This window comes from Urocitellus parryii, chromosome 2, assembly GCF_045843805.1.
Source record: "Urocitellus parryii isolate mUroPar1 chromosome 2, mUroPar1.hap1, whole genome shotgun sequence".
NCBI lineage: Eukaryota > Metazoa > Chordata > Mammalia > Rodentia > Sciuridae > Urocitellus > Urocitellus parryii.
The window spans coordinates 53,348,320-53,367,215 of record NC_135532.1 but is presented as its reverse complement, the minus strand read 5'-3'; the positions used below and the strand labels follow the sequence as shown (position 1 = coordinate 53,367,215).

Below are 18,896 nucleotides of genomic sequence, written 5' to 3'. Positions count from 1 at the left end.
TTCTTATGTCTATTGACCATTTCTATTTCTTCTTTATATTCTTCTATCACATTCTCAGCCCATTTTTCCATTTTTTTATTAGCCTTTACGTGCCTCCACAAGTTTTGTTCCATACTTATCTTTTTTATGTAGTTTTTCTTTTTATTTTGCTTTTATGGTTTCACTGACTTATGAAATTGTCAAGTATGTCAATCATTCCTTTAAATTTTCTGATTTAGGTATTACTCCAGCTGCTAATTTGGGGGCTGTATGTAATTTGTAAAATGTGATATCTGAAAGTTTGAATTATATAAAAAAGTTTTTTTAAAAAGACCTTTTCAGTGACACATGCCAGCAGACTTTATTTCATAATAAATAAATACATGTACTTTGATTTAACTGAAGATTCAGCATCTTTAAAAGCTGTCAGGCATAATTGAATGGATTTCTGTAGTTATAGAGCAACATTTATAGCACTATGTGCCCACAAAAGCACACTCATTTAATGTTTGTGGTTCCACTAGTGAATTATATTTCACATCTGGCATCTTTTTCTTCTACAAACTAATAGACTCTCCAAAACCCATTCACCTGAGACTTCTCTTTTGCTATTCTTGTCCTTTGCAGAACTGTTTGAATTTTCAAGAGAATTCAGAACACTTAGTCTCCAGACAGTTTCTTTCAATGTAGCCTCTTGCTGTTAGACATATGTGACAGGAGTCAAATCACTGTTGGGCACACCAGAATTACCTCTGTGTCCGTTGAAAGTTAGTGTGCTTTGTTAGGCAGGCACATACCTTGAGTCTCTGAGGGAAATGTATCCTCCAAGATAAACAGGGGGAATACTGGCACAGAATTTACACTCAACTCCCAGATCAAACATTTTGGCTAAAATGAATAGTAAAGTCTGTGTAAGTAATTAAACTGGCTATTAAGTGAGCAATTGTTTGTATAAATTAATGAAATCAACCAGTGATTTGGTATTTTATAAATACAAACACTACTTTGAATTCATTAAAAATGAAATAATTGTCATGGTCTTCATATGTGATTTAATTTTTTCAATTTTAAATATTTACTTGACAGATATGTTTGCTTACCTTGAATATATTGTGCATATATATTTTGTATTATATTGTATATGTGCAATATATTCAAGGTATACAAGATACAAAAGGTATTCAAGGTGTGCAACATGACTTGATAGAGCTCATATATTTGTATTCATTGTCACAGTTAATACATTCTTCACCTCCCATAGTTGACATTTGTGTATGTGTATGTTGGGAGGAGGCAGATGATAAAAGAAGAAATCCATGCCTTGTAATGGTTTTATAGGTAAAACTATTTTAATGTGGCATCTTTTTCAATATCAGTAACTTTCAAAAGTACTGATGAACTGACATTAATGAATGATTTTTGAAATACTACTACAGGGCTGGGGATATATCTCAGTTGGTAGAGTACTTGCCTTTCATGCACAAGGCCCTGGGTTCAATACCCAGCACCACAAAAAAGAAAAGAAAAGAAAGAAAGAAAACTTGAAATACTACTATAAATTCTCCACTTAAATACTACTATAAATTCTCCACTTAATATCCCCACTTAAAATAGCTAGGTACTCTCTTTCCATCTGCATGGAAAATGGAAGATTGAGCAACTATGGCCAAGATTAAGGATCCTGACTTTCACAGCAAGAAGGAGCTGCAGAAACACTTAGACCACCTGCCAATGGAGCTGGTCCAGCTGCATGGTACCAGAGTGACAGGTAGCACTGTATCCAACTTGAGATTCAGATGTGAGCAAATCCATTGCTTGTGTTATTATAGTGATTAACCAGATTCAGAAAGAAAACTTCAGGAAATAATATAAAGGCAACAAGTAGAAGCCCCTGGACCTCACACCCATGAAGACACCAGCCATGTACTGCAGGATCAGCAAGTACGAGGAGAACCTGAAGACCAAGAAGCAAGAAAGGAAAGAGCAGGTGTACCCTCTGCATAACTGGAGGCAAGGCCTAAGTGTCAAGGGTGCCATAAGACGTAAAACTGGCAAAACCACAACAAAACAAAAAATGGTCCAAGAAACTGTGGAGTATTACACAGCTATTAAAATGAATCAATCAAATTTTAAAATCATACTTGTTGACTTGTCCTCTGATCTACTTTTACCAAGTGAAACTTAACTTCATCAAACAGTACTTTCAAGAATTATTAATCTATGAATGTAAGTAAAATCAATGTATTTATTTTAAAAAATCTTTCAGCTCAAAAAATGTTGTACTAGGGCTGGGGCTGGGGCTCAGTGGTAAATTGCTTGCATCGCATGCAAGGCAAGTGGTGCTGGGCTCTATCCTCAATACCACATAAAATAAATAAAGATACTGTGTGTTTATGTACAACAATATATATATATATATATATATATATATATATATATATATATATATATTATTGTACTAACTATTTCAAAATGTCAGATAGCTGGAATGCTGGAAATCTTTCATTTGGTTTTGCTAAAATAGCTTGCTTAAAAGTTAAAACTGTAGGTACTATGTTTTTTTTAACCTGATAAAGTCAAGTAGTGTGTATCAAAAATATCTGATATATTCTCATCTTATAATCTTTACTACAGACAGTCAGGAAACTTTGATTCCTCTTGACCACAGTTTATCTAAATCAAATTCATTTTTGTCCAACAAAAAGTTCAGGAAAACTGCACAGAAATGTCATTAATGTTGAAATACCAAACATTTTCTAGATAATTCTATAAAAAAAGATAATTCTGAATGGGATTTTTTTTAATCTTGATAATGTGTTACTATTCATTTTTCTTGGAACCGTTTTTCTTCTGATACACAGTTTTTCTCCTGTGGTGATGAAACCACTATATTGCTAACAGTTAACAACGTGTCTCCCAGATGGTCATTCCCTCTATTTTTTTTCCCCTTGACCTTTTCCTTCAGTAGTGCAAAATTCTTTTCAACAAATGCTTTCTAAAGATGTTCACCAGTTTTAACAAGTAAATTTATAAGGAACCCAGTAAGCCCTCTGTCTAATTTCTTTTTATCTCCCATCAGGTTATTTGTGACTGCTGATTTCTATGTGTCTAGAATACCTTGCTTCCTTATCATGCTTGTTATCAGTTGTTACTTTGGCAAGATCTTTATTATGTCTACATTGTACAACTTCATTTTTCTTGTAAAATTTTTTTTTAAAAAATGACTTCAGTGGTACAGGCATTTAAAAGATGTAATTAATTTTGTGCTTGTCCGCATTTATTAGCAAACTTGCTTTCTTTTTGTGTATCTCCTTCCCCTGATATATTTGTTAACACCCTACTGATTAGTGTTAATCCTTTATGTTATTAGAGTATCATGCTTACTTGCAAACACAAATCTTTTCAACTAAAGTGTTGTCTCCTTATCTGATGTGTTTGCTTTGCTTCCTTGTCACAGTCTCATTTCACACACAGATTTTATTTGTTAAAAAATCTTTCAGCAGTATATACTCAACTATCTGTTCTAATGAGTTTTCATTCCTAAACAAGTTAAAATATGTACTGGGTTTTAATTAAAATCTCTTAGAAATAATAACTTTTGTACATGTTGATTTCAACACATTTTTTTTCTTCTAGGCATTTGAATTATTTGGTATTTTTTCATGAGTTCTTATAAAACCAAGTCTCTATGATTATACTGGAGTGGATAATTTTCTGTGCCTATATCTACTTTGATATACATAGTATTTTATAAAACATTTATTTATATTTTACCCCAAAAAAGCATATTTTAAAAAATTCTTAAATAGTCATTGTCTTCTATCCCTTTTGTACCATCTAAGTATCTAACATTTCAGATGAAGAACTAATTTAAGAATAAAATGATTCATTCTGAAGATCATTTGAATGCTGGAATTTTCTCTTCCTTTTAGCAAATAACTTGAGGCAACTTGCTAAAATTGACAAAGCACCAAATTTTAAGAATTTGAGCTTTAGCACTACTATTTAGTAGTTGTGATCTTGGATGGTGCATTAGTCAGCTATTTGTTACTGTGACCAAAAGACCTGTCGAGAACAACGTAGAGGAGAAAAGGTTTATTTTGGCTCCCAGTTTCAGAGTATTCAGTCCATGGTTTCCCAGCTCCACAGCTGTATGCCTAAGGCAAGGAAGAACATCAAGGCAGAAGGGCATGGCAGAGGAAAGATGTTCAGCTCATGGAGGCTGGGAAGCCGGAGGCTAGGGCAGGGGATGCAAAGGGGCTAGGGAGAAGAAAACCCTTCCAGGGTACTTCCCCAGTAACCTACTCTCTCCAACTAGGTCTGGCCTCCCACTAGTCCATTAGCTTTGGAATGGACTAACAGACTAATCCACTGATGGGGTTAGAGCCCTTATGATCCACTCATTGACCAAAAAGTACTACACACCTCTGTACCCGGGAGACTTCAAGAGACCTTCCAGATCAAAAGAGTAACAGATAATGTAAGCAATCTGTGAGTTGTATATTCATCTATCAAATATTAATATAAGAAGTAATTTGAAAATAAAAGCATATAATTGAAAACTATGTAAATTATAACAAACTCCATAGGCATTACTTTTTACTTAAACTCCCTCTTTATGTAGGATCAGAAAACGTGGTATTATTTGATTTATAGGAAAAGGTTTGGTCCAGGGAAAGATGTTAATTAAAATAAGATTAGGTGCAAGTATGGAGGTTGGAGAAAGGATGAGAAAGAGGTCTTGTTATTCTTCTCTTAGATGCTTTAGTTCTCTTTATCACTTATGAGTGGTTAAAGTTAATTAAGAAAGCCCCTATAAGCTCTTTCACCATCTCTCTTTGTCACCTTTGTACTTTCTCCATCATCTCAGGACCTCATCTTGAGTTGGAGAATTCAGCCAGGTCACCGTGCCTCTGTAAGACAACCTGTCCTTATTACCTCCCCATGGAGCAGTTATAGATACTTCATACCTAATCACATCTCCTCCATGAATATTTAATATTACAGATTTAGTGCATACATGTTTCTGTACTGTGGCCTTTTAAAGAACCACACACCACTCAATGACAAAGACTTTTTCCCCCTTTGCTTTAACTACCAGTTTTCACCTTAACAGAGGTTCCTCCCCAACCATCCATTGAAAATTTGTGCTTAAGGGGAGAAATGGTAGAATTAATACTTCAAGCTCATCCTCTTACTCTTGTTAAACTCATCATAAGGCTCCCCTTAACTGAACACAACTGAAAGCCAGGAAGCAAAGAAGTTCACAGCTAGAGTCAATGCAGGCCAGACTCCTAGGACACAGCTGGATGGAGAAAGGTAAACAGTGGATCTGGAGGCATAAACAGAAGATCTTAACAGACAATAAGCCAACAGGCCTGAAATACATTTTCTGTGTATGGTAGTTATGTGAATAGGTAAAGTCAAAAGTCAGGTTTGGTGATGCTCTAGAGGAGACAGAAACAGAAAATTAGAGCAACAGAGAGCTGAATGCAACCCACAGATGGTAATGACAAGGTCAATTCAAGACCTAGCTCTTCTTCCCAAATCTTAAATGCCGAAGTCCTCAAACCTGTGCCAATATTGACACTCTTCTGTTGCTATCTTGATAGGTTCCTGGTTAAAATTGTGCCAAGGGTGTGATATAGGGTTGAGCATAATCTGTCATTTATAGAATTCAAGAGACCCAGGAGAAGAAGTGATGTGGATGAATTAGAATTTATGTCTAAATCTCTAATATATCCAAGGGCTCTCCTGGTACAGCAAGTTGTATCAGTACATTTCTCTTAATTGTCCAAATTTCCTAAATCTTTCCTAAAGTCATCTGTTTAGTTCTTACTTATTTGAAGAGAGCACCCTTTCCTTCCCTCAGAATTTTACAAGTAATATTAGTTATAAACTTTCATTGGACAATCATATGTAATAAATTATTTTCAAGCATTCATATATTTGACTTTTCTACTTTAGAATAATTATATGAATGATCCCAAGTTCTTATCTCATACAGCAATTTTTAATTTTCCTGGGGATGCCAGATTTAGTTTTTTGTGTTATACAGTAGCTCACCCTTAGCTAGTGAGTGAGGCAGACCACCCATCCTCTATGCACATTCAAATCCATTCTGTGCTTAGAAACTTTTATGTCCTTACACAGAGCAACTCACAAACATAGAAACATTGTAGTTAATGACTTATATGGCTATTTCATGGGGAAAATTATGCGCTAGGGTGGTATTTAGGAAAAGGGGGCTTTGCAAATGTATGTTAAGGGTCCACTAGAGTTGAAAAACCAAAGCTCTGAAACATAAAAGGATGACATTTCTCACATGAGTTTAGTTTTGGTATCTTTTAGATGGCATGTGAAAGAAGTCTTCAAGAAATGCACAATTAGAAAGAAAAAAGGACAGTGTTAGTCATTGTTCTCCTCCTGATAAAGTCCTAGGACAAACTAAAATGTTCTCAGTTCATCCAACACCTTTTATAAGAGGTCCCAAATAAAACAAGTGGTATTTTTAAGAGCATAAATACTGACTCTGTTCTGCTTAAGATAAAAGTACATATTCTCTTATTTAAAAAAAAGATGTCAGAGTTAGCACAGAAGAATGAATTCATATTAAGAATTCACAATTAAAATATTAAAATTCTGACATTATAAAAATGCTCATAAACCTATAATCATAATTTGATGTCAAGATAATATTGTAGTCATTAAAAAAATAATATTACCTAGAAATTTCATTCTGAACAAAGAATTTAGAAGAATTTTATTAAATAATATTAGCACCCCTTAAAGATGTTTGAAATCTACTTTGAGTAATTTTTGCAATTTTAACAGTAAATATGAACATCAAGCACATATTTAAACCTAATGAGTCATACTTACTTTTTATTTTAATCATATAATATATCTACAATTCACAGGAAATGCTAGCAAAATTATATTCACAACAGCTTTCAATGCATGATAAAGGTATATTTCTTAACAACATAATTCCTCAGTAAGCACTATATATAGATCATGTAGCACTGTGGATGAATTGTATTTACTTATGTGTTCATCAGTGAAATATAGAATATACTTATTTATTTTTGTCTGCCTAGCAAAGCAACACTGACACATAGTCAACCTTTAAGTAAAAATTTAAACCTATTGCTTAGCTTCACTTTACCTGGTATTAGAAGCAAGTATCAACTAATGATAGTTTGTATAGAATTAGAAATGTGCAAGATAACTGCAAATTTCTTTACTAATACTAATGTATTTTATCACACAAATATCTTTATAGCAACAATAAAGGAACATTTTTCAGATATACTATGCCATGAAAAGCACTTTTTTTCCCAGTGCTGGGGATTGAACCTAGGGCCAGTCAAGTGCTCTACCTCTAAACTACATCATCAGCCCACTTTTTTCTTTATGATAGAAAAAATGATAGTCACTATTATATAGAACATAACATTTGGCTTTATCATACTGCAAATATGGAAATGAGGATTTTGTGAATGATTTTGTTTTTAGATTAAAAGGGATAATTAAATATTATAAAACTAATTATTTTCACATGCACCAGTAAATTGTTATTCATTATATATGTTGACTCTTTAAAAAATATATTTTTAGATCTCAGTTCATTATAGTTCTACTGTAAATATCTTCAATTTTAAAAAAATCTGTTTTGCAAATCATAGTAAGTTAATTTTTTCATACCTGTTTTTAGTTCCAGTACTATATATTTCTTTGAGTTAATTATTAATTTGCCTTAATTTGTAAATAACAGTTCAATTATAAGAATACTTTGGTTTCTCACAAATGGAATGACCTAAAACAAGACATTTAGTCAACAGCTGTTTATTCCACCTCTATGATTAAGAATTAATGTTTCATACTTTCTTTTTTATCGCTATCTCCCTCTCAGCTGCCTTTCTCAGTCAAGCACACTTTCTCGTCTTCCTAATGATCTTCTTGAAGTCGTAACAACCTTTATATACCTCTTCTAAATAAGGAGAATTGGACACTTGCATTTTCAAGTAAATGGCATTGGGTATTACTACAGTTTGAATATGGTTTACCCTGTCCTAAAACTCAAGCTAAAACTGAATCCCTATTGTGAACTATTAAGAGCACAGAAACATAGTCCTCTATAAGCATTTAAGGGCAGTGCCTTTGGGAAGTGGTTAGGATTAGACAGTGTTTTAGTCAGCTTTTTCATCACTGTGACCAATATACTTGACAAGAACCGCATCAAAAAGGGAAAGTTTAATTAGGCTCCTAGTTTCAGAGGTCTCAGTCCATGGTTGGCTGACCCCACAGCTCTGGGCCTAAGGTGAGGGAGAACATCATGACAGAAGGGGATGGAGGAGCAAAGCAGCTCAGAGCATGGCAACATAAAGCAGACAGAGCTCTGCTAACCCAGGACAAAATATAAACTCCAAAGTCCTACCCACCCCAGTGACCTAGTTCCTCCAACCACCCTATAGTTACTGCCCAGTTAATCCATATCAGTGAATTAATCTACCAATCAGGTCACAACATGCCTAATATTATCATTTCACCTCTGAAAATTCTTGCATTTTCTCACACATGAGCTTTGGAGGGCGCTTCACATCTAAAGTGTAACAGACGAGGTCATCAGGGAGTAATTGAATCCTGGTGACTTTAACACAAGAGAGAGAGAGAACAGACAATAGACTCAGGTGCACTGTGTCTCTGGCTGTGTGATGCCAGCACTGCCTCAGGACTCTGCCAGCCAAGAAGGTCATCAACAACCAGGTGTCGTGGTACATGCCTATAATCCCAGTGACTCAGGTGACTCAGGCAGGACAATCACAAGATAGAGACCAGCCTCTGCAACTTAGTGAGACCCTGTCTCAAAATAAAAATTAAAAAGGACTATATTGTGTTATCAGCAACTGAAAATGGACTAATATAGATATTATTCACTGTGATAGGCTCCTCAAAGATTTCCACCCCCTACTCTCTGGAACCTATGTGTCTGTTGTCTTTCATGAGAAAACAAAGTTAAGGGTGCAGATGGAATGAACTTTGCTAGTCAGTTGACTCTAAAATAGGGAGATTATTCTTGATTCTTAAAATGGCTCAATGTAATTACAGGGGCCTGTAAAAGCAGAAGAGGAATTGAAGTGTCCATCAGAGATCAATAAAAGATGAAGAGGCTGGCAAGATTTGAAGTTTGAGAGGGTCTTGACCTGATACTGCTGGATTTAAAGATGGAGAAAAGAGGTTCTAAGGCAAGACATCTGAGTGATCTGTAAAGGCTGGGACCAGTGTGATGGTCAGTAAAAAAAAAAAAAAAATGGGAAACTCCAACTACAAAGCAAAGACATGAATTCTGACAATAACCTGGATGAATGCAGAAATGAGTTCTCCCTTACAACCTCTAGAAAGAAATGTGGCCCTACTGACACATTGATTTTAGACCAGTGAGACCCATTTCAAACTTATGACCTTCCTAACAGTATGGCAATCCATTTGTTGTTTTAAGTCTAGTTTGTGGTAATTTGTTTTGACAGCGATAGAAAACTAGTATAACATATCCACTTTGATCCATTCATTTATTACTGAATTTATTCCTCTTATAAGCATTCATTAACTACTTTGTAGACAGTAAGATTGGTTCTATTCCACTGTGGCACCTGGAGCCAAAAAAATTTTCCTTTTCAACCAGGCATGGTTGTGCACACTTATAATCCCAGCAGCTCAAGAGGCTGAAGCAGGAGGTTCACAAGTTTGAGGATAGTCTCAGCAACTAAGTGAGATCCTGTCTCAAGATTAAAAATCACAAGGGCTGGGCATGTGGTTCAGTGGTTAAGTGCCCCTGGGTTCGGTCTCAAAACACAAAACAACCCTTCCACTCTTCCCAGAATTTCATTCAAATATTACTAAAGAAATACACAGGAGAATATATTCATAGATAATTAAAAATAATAGAGGGAACATCAAAGATAAGATATTTTTACTAGATGATAGAAAGTAGTTGGAAACATATTGATGAATGAGTAGAAGTGGACACATTTAGAGACCAAAACCTGCACAGAAAGGCCAGAGTAGATGTGAGCATGGTTCTTTCCTGTCATGTCCTGGAGGACTTCAGATTTGCTATTGACAGGTTTAGAAATAGGGAGTGAGAAGTGAGACGGAAGTCATGGTGTTTATATGAAGCAATATCTAGAGGCCAGCTGTGCAAGTTTATTTATCCCCATCCACAGGCTTAAAAAAATGGAATATTCAGCCAGAAAAGGTCTAAGGTTTCTAAAGTAGAGGCTGCCTGCTGGAATAAGCCCTCCTTAAATCAGAAGGTGATGGAGAAGACTTTCTATCTATTTCTGGATCTTGTACTTGAAAGAGTCTATGATTTAATCATGTCTATCAGGTAAATTATATAAGCCTTGACCATGTAAACACAATACTCTAATTGATAGAAATGACAGGTGGGAACTACCAACAGAGAGGTGCAAGGAAGTAATTTTCTCATGGTAGTTAAGAGATATTATCTGAAACATGATGAAATAGTGAAATAAGATTTAATTATGTACATTACTTAAAATTAATTGTGGTAGCAACCTCTCAGATCATCCCCAGTAATCACTGCCTCCTGGTAGTACTATCTTTGTGGAATCCTCTCACCTTGAGCATTTAAAAACAGAACCCAGATATGCTAGGATGACACTTAAGACTAGATTACAACAAAGACTGTGACTTCTACCTTGGGTGTTTCCTCTTGCTTTCTTGGATCACTTAGCTGCCAGATTGCAAGACAAATTCTGTGGAAAGGTCTGCAAGTGATCCTTCTCCCTAGGAGTGAGCCTTCAGGTGAGACTGAAGTCCTGGATAATCATTTGACTGCCACCTTCTGAGAAATCTTAAGCCAGAGGTACCTGGCTAAACCATAGATTCCTGACCCAAAGCCACTGAGATAATATATTTTCTTATTATATTTATTTTTGGCATAATATATTTATTAGGAGGCAATTTATTATACAACAAAAATGTTGAATACACATTTAATAGGTATTTACACACATTAAGTACATAATTTGTTACTGACTGTGTTAAGAAGTTAGCTATCAAATTTTTTGTCATAGAATTTTTATAACATTTTAATTTTTGTATAGTCAAATATCTCATCAATACGGTCAGAAATTTTAGTTTTCCTATCCACAGATTCTACATACAGTATCCTAGTTTTTTGTGTGAGAATGCTTTTTATTTTATATTTATAACTTTATATGAAACTTTGTTTAAAAAGGGGATAATTTACTTTTCTCATATGACCATTTTTTCCAGAAAAACGTATTAAATAATCTATAATTTTCCCACTTACACATTTAAGGAATGATCATATACACTTGGATTCATTTCTGGGAATTATTGTGTTCTGCAGATTGTGTACCAGTACCTTATTGATTTGACGGGTGCATGCTCTGTTATATAATAAAGCAAGTCCTGACTCCATCCAAATTACTTTTCTTTCACACACTTATTGGCTATTCAATGGATAATTATGAAGAGCTCAAGATGAATAAGGAAAAAGACATCTCAATTTATAAAATGAGCAAAGAACACAGTTAATTTTAAAAATTGACATATAGATCATGGCAACTAAACTTGTTTGGTTCTGAATGGTTGTAACTGAAATTCATTTATCTGTGAACTGTTCAAAGTGACATTTTACTGTATATCTACATATATGCATGATTATATAATCATATATTTTTATTTTTAGTTGTGTTTAAAAAACTTATATAAAATGTATCATCAACTTTTTTTCCCCCTTCTGCTGTGCTGGGGATCAAACACAGGGTCTTTCTTACCCCGAACCATTTTTTATTTTTATTATTTGAAATGAGATCTTGCTAAGTTGTCCAGGCTGGCCTCAAACTTGCAATCATCCCACCTCAGACATCTGAGCTGCTGGGAGTACAGGTATACACCACTATGCCTTGCTTTCATCAACCATTTTTAAGTATCCAGTCCAGTAATGTTAAGTAGTCTATATTGTTGTGCAACAGATATAGAGAGAACTTTTTTTTATCTGTAAAACTGAAATTTCATATCTGTTAAAGTACATTTATATGGTTATATATCATGAAGAAGGTAGAGGAATACTTAATAGATTGTAAATATATATTGGTGGTGAGAGATTATTTCTGAAGTGAAGGGAGGGAGAATTAGGCAAAAGAAAGGAAAGTGAAAGAAAGTGACCAAATTAAGATAAAACATTATTACATTTATGTATTTAGATAAATATAAATACATTAGTGTATATACATTCAAATAAAAATAAAGGCAGTAAACTGAACAAAAATAAAAAAAATAAATTGCAAAAATTGAGAGAAGGAAAGGAGATGGCAGGAGTAGGAGTAAGCTCATTTTCTCATCTTTCCTTAAGCACTAAGAAACTGAGAAAATGAGACATAAGCATAATATTCAGTATTATAAAGGTAATGACCAGAAGAACTTGAAATGGAAACAGTTAAACCTGGTTAACTCTGCTAAAAAAGAAGTAGGAGTAGAGAATGGGAATTTGTACATGATACTTTATAATTTTTTATAATATTTGATTTTTTATGACCACATTTATTTTATTTTTATAATTTTTCAAAATGGTAAACTTAGTACATATCCTTTAGGCCTTGCAATTGAGTTATACATTACAATTAAAGTATCATACAAGGCAGTATCATTCAACAATACAATTATCTGTTTCAAAATAAGTGTATAATATGGTCATTTGTCCTTAAGAAGTGAAGTTTAGTAGCAGCATTAATGAGGAGAAAGGAGGCATTACATTTTAACTTCTTTGCTCATTATGCAGACAGTAATATCTAACATCATAAAATACTAAGATGAATTAAGGTAAGTAGCAGGACAGCAGTAAGAACATTAACCTAAAATTTGAAACCAATTTAAATAGTCTATGGTCAGCTATACTATATAATGGAAAAGCATGTCAGTTCCCTTCTTAAGTAGGCCAAGGCACTTTAGCATTGCTAGTATTAGGTAGGTATAATAGAAAAATGGATCCTGATTTAAAAGGTTTTCTAGAATATGCTTGATGTTGCATAATTTAAGTAGAAATCATTCATTTCTTTCAAAACTAGCCATGTTTAACTCATTGCTCTAAATATAACTGTGGGCAAATTTCCAGACTTCTAGGGATTGTGTGAATGTACACCAGTATGGGAGAGGGAATGATCAAATTCGCCAGAACTTATGAGTAAAGACTAAATAACCTTTATGGTTTTTAGAAAATCTTAGAGAGCATGATGGTGCAGTAGCAGCTGTGTGTATTTGTTTTCCTGCTGCTGTTCTGCATTTTGGTATGGAGCTGAAAAATGATGTGGATTTTTTATTTGTGCATAGGTAGGTTGTAGTTTGTATTAAGCACTCTTCTCCCCAAATTTTGATACTGAAAGATGATATATTAATGTGAGAGATTAGATTGTTTTTCATGAAGAGGAGAAAAAGATTTGATTATACTTTCTCAATACCAATTTTCAGAATAGCTCATGTAAATGGACAGAAAGAATGAAATAAATTAGTAAGCCACATGTAGAACATCTGCTGTCCAATCTTATACACAGTAATTAAGGAAAATAGGCTATTTGTCTGGTCCTAGCTATCACTGTAGGCATGGGGATTCCACTTTGCATGTATGATGATTGTTTTCCCAGGACTATCATAAAGGCTTTACTACTCAGAGTGAAAGAAAGAAAAAAGAAACAAGGAAAGAAAGAAAGAAAGGTCATGTATTTAACACTTAGCATGCTTTCTGCTCAGAAAAAAAGTCAATATTTAGTTATCACACATTAAAAAGCTTTAGAATATCCTTTGAGTTCTGTATATTTTACAAACATGCACGTACACACACAAACACACACAAAACACCTTATCATGATTAAAAATTTTTACTACTTCATTTAATTATGAAGTTATAGTTTATACTACTAAAAATAAAGCAGAGAAAAGAATCAAGGTAGTTAAATAGTCTTCAAAACATTTAGCCTTTAAGAAAGTTGGCTGTTTATATTGATGATTGATCAATTTCCCAAGTTACTCTGACCCTGTAACGAAAGCAAAATGTTGATTCCACTTGTATCTTTTCACCAATTCTCTTGCTTCCCTATCCAGTTTTTCTAGAAATTAAATTTCTTTCTTTTTCTCCAAGGTGTGAAAACCTTTTTTTAATCTTCAATAAACTTTCAATAATGCATTAAAGGTGTAACCAGCATGCCCATGTGTAAAAGAAAAGAAGCTCTAGAATATAGTTCAGAAAGTTGAATGAGAAAAGCACAGAAATAAAACAGGCTGGATACCTGAATAGGTAATGGTCATCAGGGAACTTCCAGAAAAGAGCTTGCCCTAGGATTCTTAGGAAAGTTATATTTGATAAATTTTTTAAATTCCCTAAGGCAATCTCTAGATCTTCAGAAGAGCTTTGGTTATCATTGGAGGTTATCAACCAAGCAGGGAAAGCTATTCTGGAAAAACTTAATAGCCTTCATATTGTAAGTGGAAGTTTCTTGTCATCAGACCTGCCGTTTGTCCCTCAGGTTTCTCTCAACCATTCTATGTGCAGGTTTTGCAAGAAAGGGTTAGAGTCAGTCAGAATCACTATACAGCTCATCTGTACATATAAATTTACAAACTGTATCTTCATACCAAAGTAAGAATTAAATTATTTTATACTCTGAGGCCCATGCCTACACTAGATAATGTGAAAGAAACTAATATGTATTGAGTGGTCATAATGTGATATTAACCATCAACAACTGTGGATTAGAAAAGTTAAAAAATAGTTACATAATAACTAGTATAGTGACAAGTCAAACCCATTGGGTTTTATGCAGTGATGTCAGTTTTGCACATTCAGGATACTGGTATGCCTTATTTTTGCTGATAATAATATTGCTGTACTGTTTGTATATGATTTGAGCATATCCCCTAAATATTCATGCAGTAAAATTTGATCCCTATTCTGAGATAGTAAGAGGAAGGAAAATAAATCTGACTAAAGGTAGGTCTCTGAGAGATGTTTAGGAGCCCCAATAATTGAATACTAGTAGCTTCTAAGAAGGAAATAAACCATAAGAGACAGCACTCATGCACTCTCTTTCTCCAGATTTAGTTCCTTCTATTATGTGAACTTCTCAATGTTGTGAGAAAAATCACTGGCTGTAGGATTCCCTATGATAGCTGGGGACTCTGTCAGCAAGAAGGACATTACCAGGTGTGGCCTATCAACTCTGGACTTCAGAACAATGAGCTAAACTATATGTCATATTTTTATAACTCACCCACTCTGTGGTATTGTGTTATTGGTAAGAGCTAACAGACTAACAAGCATCACAATTTCCTTTGAGAAACATCACCCAGTTTGGATGTATGGGTCCCTCCCACGTGTGTGATTCAGCCAATCCCCTTCAGGTCCCCTCGACATACTTAGTCATTTCACTTAACCCTGACCAATCAGAGCCCTTTCTAAAACTATTTGCATGAGTTACCAGAGAAGACTAACTAAGCTCCTCTGCAGTAGAGAGAAATAGGTAAACAGAAAGAAGTAAAGAAAAGCCCATGTGAGATGAGTCAGGGAGAACAAGGAGTAAGGTCCTGGATGACTTGAATCTCTAGCAGCACCAACTTTACCGACATACAGCCTTTATAGTCACACACAGTTTTGAATTTCTAAGGGCCCTCACTTGGTTTAATGCTGTGCCATCTGGAAAGTCTTCATAATTTTTAAACAAGTTACTTTGTTTTTTAATTTTGCAAAAAAAAAAATGAAACTACTTTTCATCACCAACTCCATATTTAGTTCCTTCTATTATGTGAATTTCTCAAGGTTGTGAGAAAATAAAATGCTCTTTGGTGCTTAAACAAAGTAGTTTGAGAATTTGTGACTTTCAATAGAATAGTTCTGACAAATATATCTCCCAAACTACACTTTCTATCAGTCCTCATGTTGTGGTACTGTCAACCCCTGATTATCTGTGAAGGATAAATTATTCACTTGTGAATGATTTATGACACAGTCTTAACACTAAATATTATTTTCCTGCCATCTGTCATGCTTTCAAGCTGACTTTATAAGATCAATTAGATAGTCCATGGAATGAAAACTAATGTTAACAGCATCCTAAAAAACATATACATGTTTCTTATATGTATAATTAAAAACATGATATAAAAATATTTTAAAATATGATATAAGTACACACACATATGAGGTACCTATATAGCATGTAGTAAACACGTACCAGGAAAAATTTAGTTTATATTTTAGAGTGATTTTCACTTTATAAAATGTTTTTACATGTAAGAGGAGGAAGAGGAGTTGTTCATCTTGCTCCTCAATTTTGCACTAGTCATCCTCAGTCTATTCCTAATTATATTGTCTGATTTAGAGCGTAATTACATTAGTGCTAGATCATGTTTCTCAAAATTAAACAAGTGGGTAATTCCAGAATTGATAGGCCTTATCACTGTTGCTGTATTGATGCTTGTTTCATTGTACTGGTCCCTATTCCTTCTTAACTTAGATGTTGCTACTTGAAATACGTATCAGTCATTACGGTGCCAAGTGGCAGCATGTGAGTGTTTGATCCAACAGAAGTACACAAGCAAGTTCAATCGAAGACACATGTGAAAGAAGCCATGATCAAGCTTGGTTTCCACTTGCTCTGTTTCTTCATGAATCTTTACAGTATGCTTTTAGCTTTGATAAATGACTGAAGTTGGAGAAGCTGTGGTTGGAGTCAACCTGCACTACCATGCACAGTCCAGAGTCAGAGACAATTACATCATCCTTAAAAACGTGACCATAGCAGTATATATTTTCATCTTTGAACAAGAAACAATTTTTGTGTATAATTTCCATATAAAATATTTAACAAACAAAAAAGAAATTATCTCTTTTGGCAAGGAAAGAAAAGGGCCATTAATGCTTAAGCAATCTATCTGGAAATTGATATATTTTCACATTTGAATATTTTGAATCTGATTGAAAACAGTGTTCCACTGTCATAAAAAAGTATGGTTCATCTACATCTGAAATTCAGCTTGTGGGAGTAGTTATAGATTAGTAAGGATACAGAGAAGTAGAGAAAAATCATCTCTAGTCAACCAAATCACCTAAAGGAATTAAGTGCTACTGTCTTAAAACAGAACACAGAGATAGGAATGCTTCTAACTAAAGAGTGAAGACTAAGAGAAGATGTGTCAAGATGCCTGAAATTGTATGTGCTCATTAGAAGAAAAAGAACATGTATTTCATATTATGAAATATTGAAATGAAGTCCTATGCTCTGAAACCTCAGTTTTGAAAGACAAGTCACACTAGCAGCACTGTTTAATTTAGGCCAATTTATTAAGACCGGAGAAATTGGTTACTAAAAGAAAGTATGCCTGAACAAATAAGGTATAACATAGATTTGAAGGAGGGCTAGTATGCTTCCACAGTTTGTGACCTTATCTGTAAAACAAATAAACAAACAAAACATGGGGGATAGGGGCTAGAGTTCTGCTATAGACTGAACCCAAAATTCAGATATTAGAACCTAATCTCCAATGTGATGGTATTTAGAGGTACAGCCTTTGAAAGGTGATTAAGGCATGAAGACCTGCCCCTTCCACTAGGTGAGGATGCTGTAAGGATTAAATGAATGTTAAATAAGTCATGCATTTATTTTGAGGTTTTGTCATTTTTGTAACTGTATTGCTTGCTTCATTTAAGGAGATTGGCTCTCACCAGACACTTAATCTGCTGCTGCCTGGTGCCAAACTTCCCAGGCTCTGGAACTATGAGAAATAAATTTCTGTTGTTTATAAGCTACACACTTCATGAAGTTTTTTAGACTAGCAGCCCCAAAGGACTAAGACAAGCCCATCTCCCCAGAGGACTTCAACCTCACCATGGCATACCCAAACTGTCTTTTCAGCATCCTCAGTAGCTGTCCTCATTTCTTCCTGTGCCAGCATCGTTTGTCCTTGCTGAAGACCACTTTTTAGGAAATGCGAAAAGTGCAACTTTTCCTTGTCATCATATAAATGAAGAGAGGATGTTTTATATTGTTTACAATAGTTTACTCCCTCCTGTTAGTAAGAAATGGAAATTAGGTTCAGGGAATCATATAACCGAGAGAAATAGAGTTATAGAAATGGCAAGACCTCAAAATGAATTCAGGATTTAGTAACCATCTGAAGGACAACGACAGATGGTGGGTTTAGGAGGTGTGCAAATACAACGGGAAGAGGTCAGATGAATTTCGAGAGCAACTGCAGAAGAACTGCGTGATAGTTTTGAGGAATAAGGAAGAGAAGAGAAAACATATGGCGGGAGGATAATTAGCCTCCAGCATTTGTCTTTAAGAAAAGAAAAATCCTGGAAACTTATTTACAAAGACACAACCTAAAGTAAAGGAAAAGATTTTTTTTTTTTTTTGGAAAAGAGAGATGTTGAGATAGTTTAATTTGCAGAATTTTGGAGAGATTTTACAGTAAAATTAAACCTAAGATAATGAAGATAGGAAATATATAGTAATTTAAATAACATGCGACTATGAATCAGGTCTCCTAATTAAAGGGATGGTAGAGTAATAGTGATAAATTGAATAGAGTTCCCCCACTATGGGGGAGGTGGCCAGGGCCTTGTTTGGGGGTTCTTCTTCCTTCCAAGGAGGGTGTAAGCCACCTGAGAAATTAAAGTCTAGAATAATTAGTAAAGAACAAAAGACAAAGTCATAAAGGTAGTTTCAAAGCGGGAGCTCCTGATAGGTCCAGCCCCCACAGAAGCTGGAGCTGAATAATTAGAAAATGGCTTCCATGGTTTATTTATGGGGGTACATCAAAGATGGGTAAAGTTTCAAGGGTGGAGTCTTGCTTCGTGTTGTCTTGCAGTC

The 18,896-nt window shown here is 34.5% G+C and overlaps 2 pseudogenes; both read left to right on the top strand.

Moving 5' to 3' along the window:
* Positions 1–1,641: 1,641 nt before the first annotated feature.
* LOC113199364 (large ribosomal subunit protein uL29 pseudogene) lies at positions 1,642–2,164 on the top strand (annotated as a pseudogene).
* A 14,331-nt stretch (positions 2,165–16,495) lies between these two features.
* Positions 16,496–16,731, top strand: LOC113199363 (protein cornichon homolog 4 pseudogene; annotated as a pseudogene).
* The last annotated feature ends 2,165 nt before the right edge of the window (positions 16,732–18,896 follow it).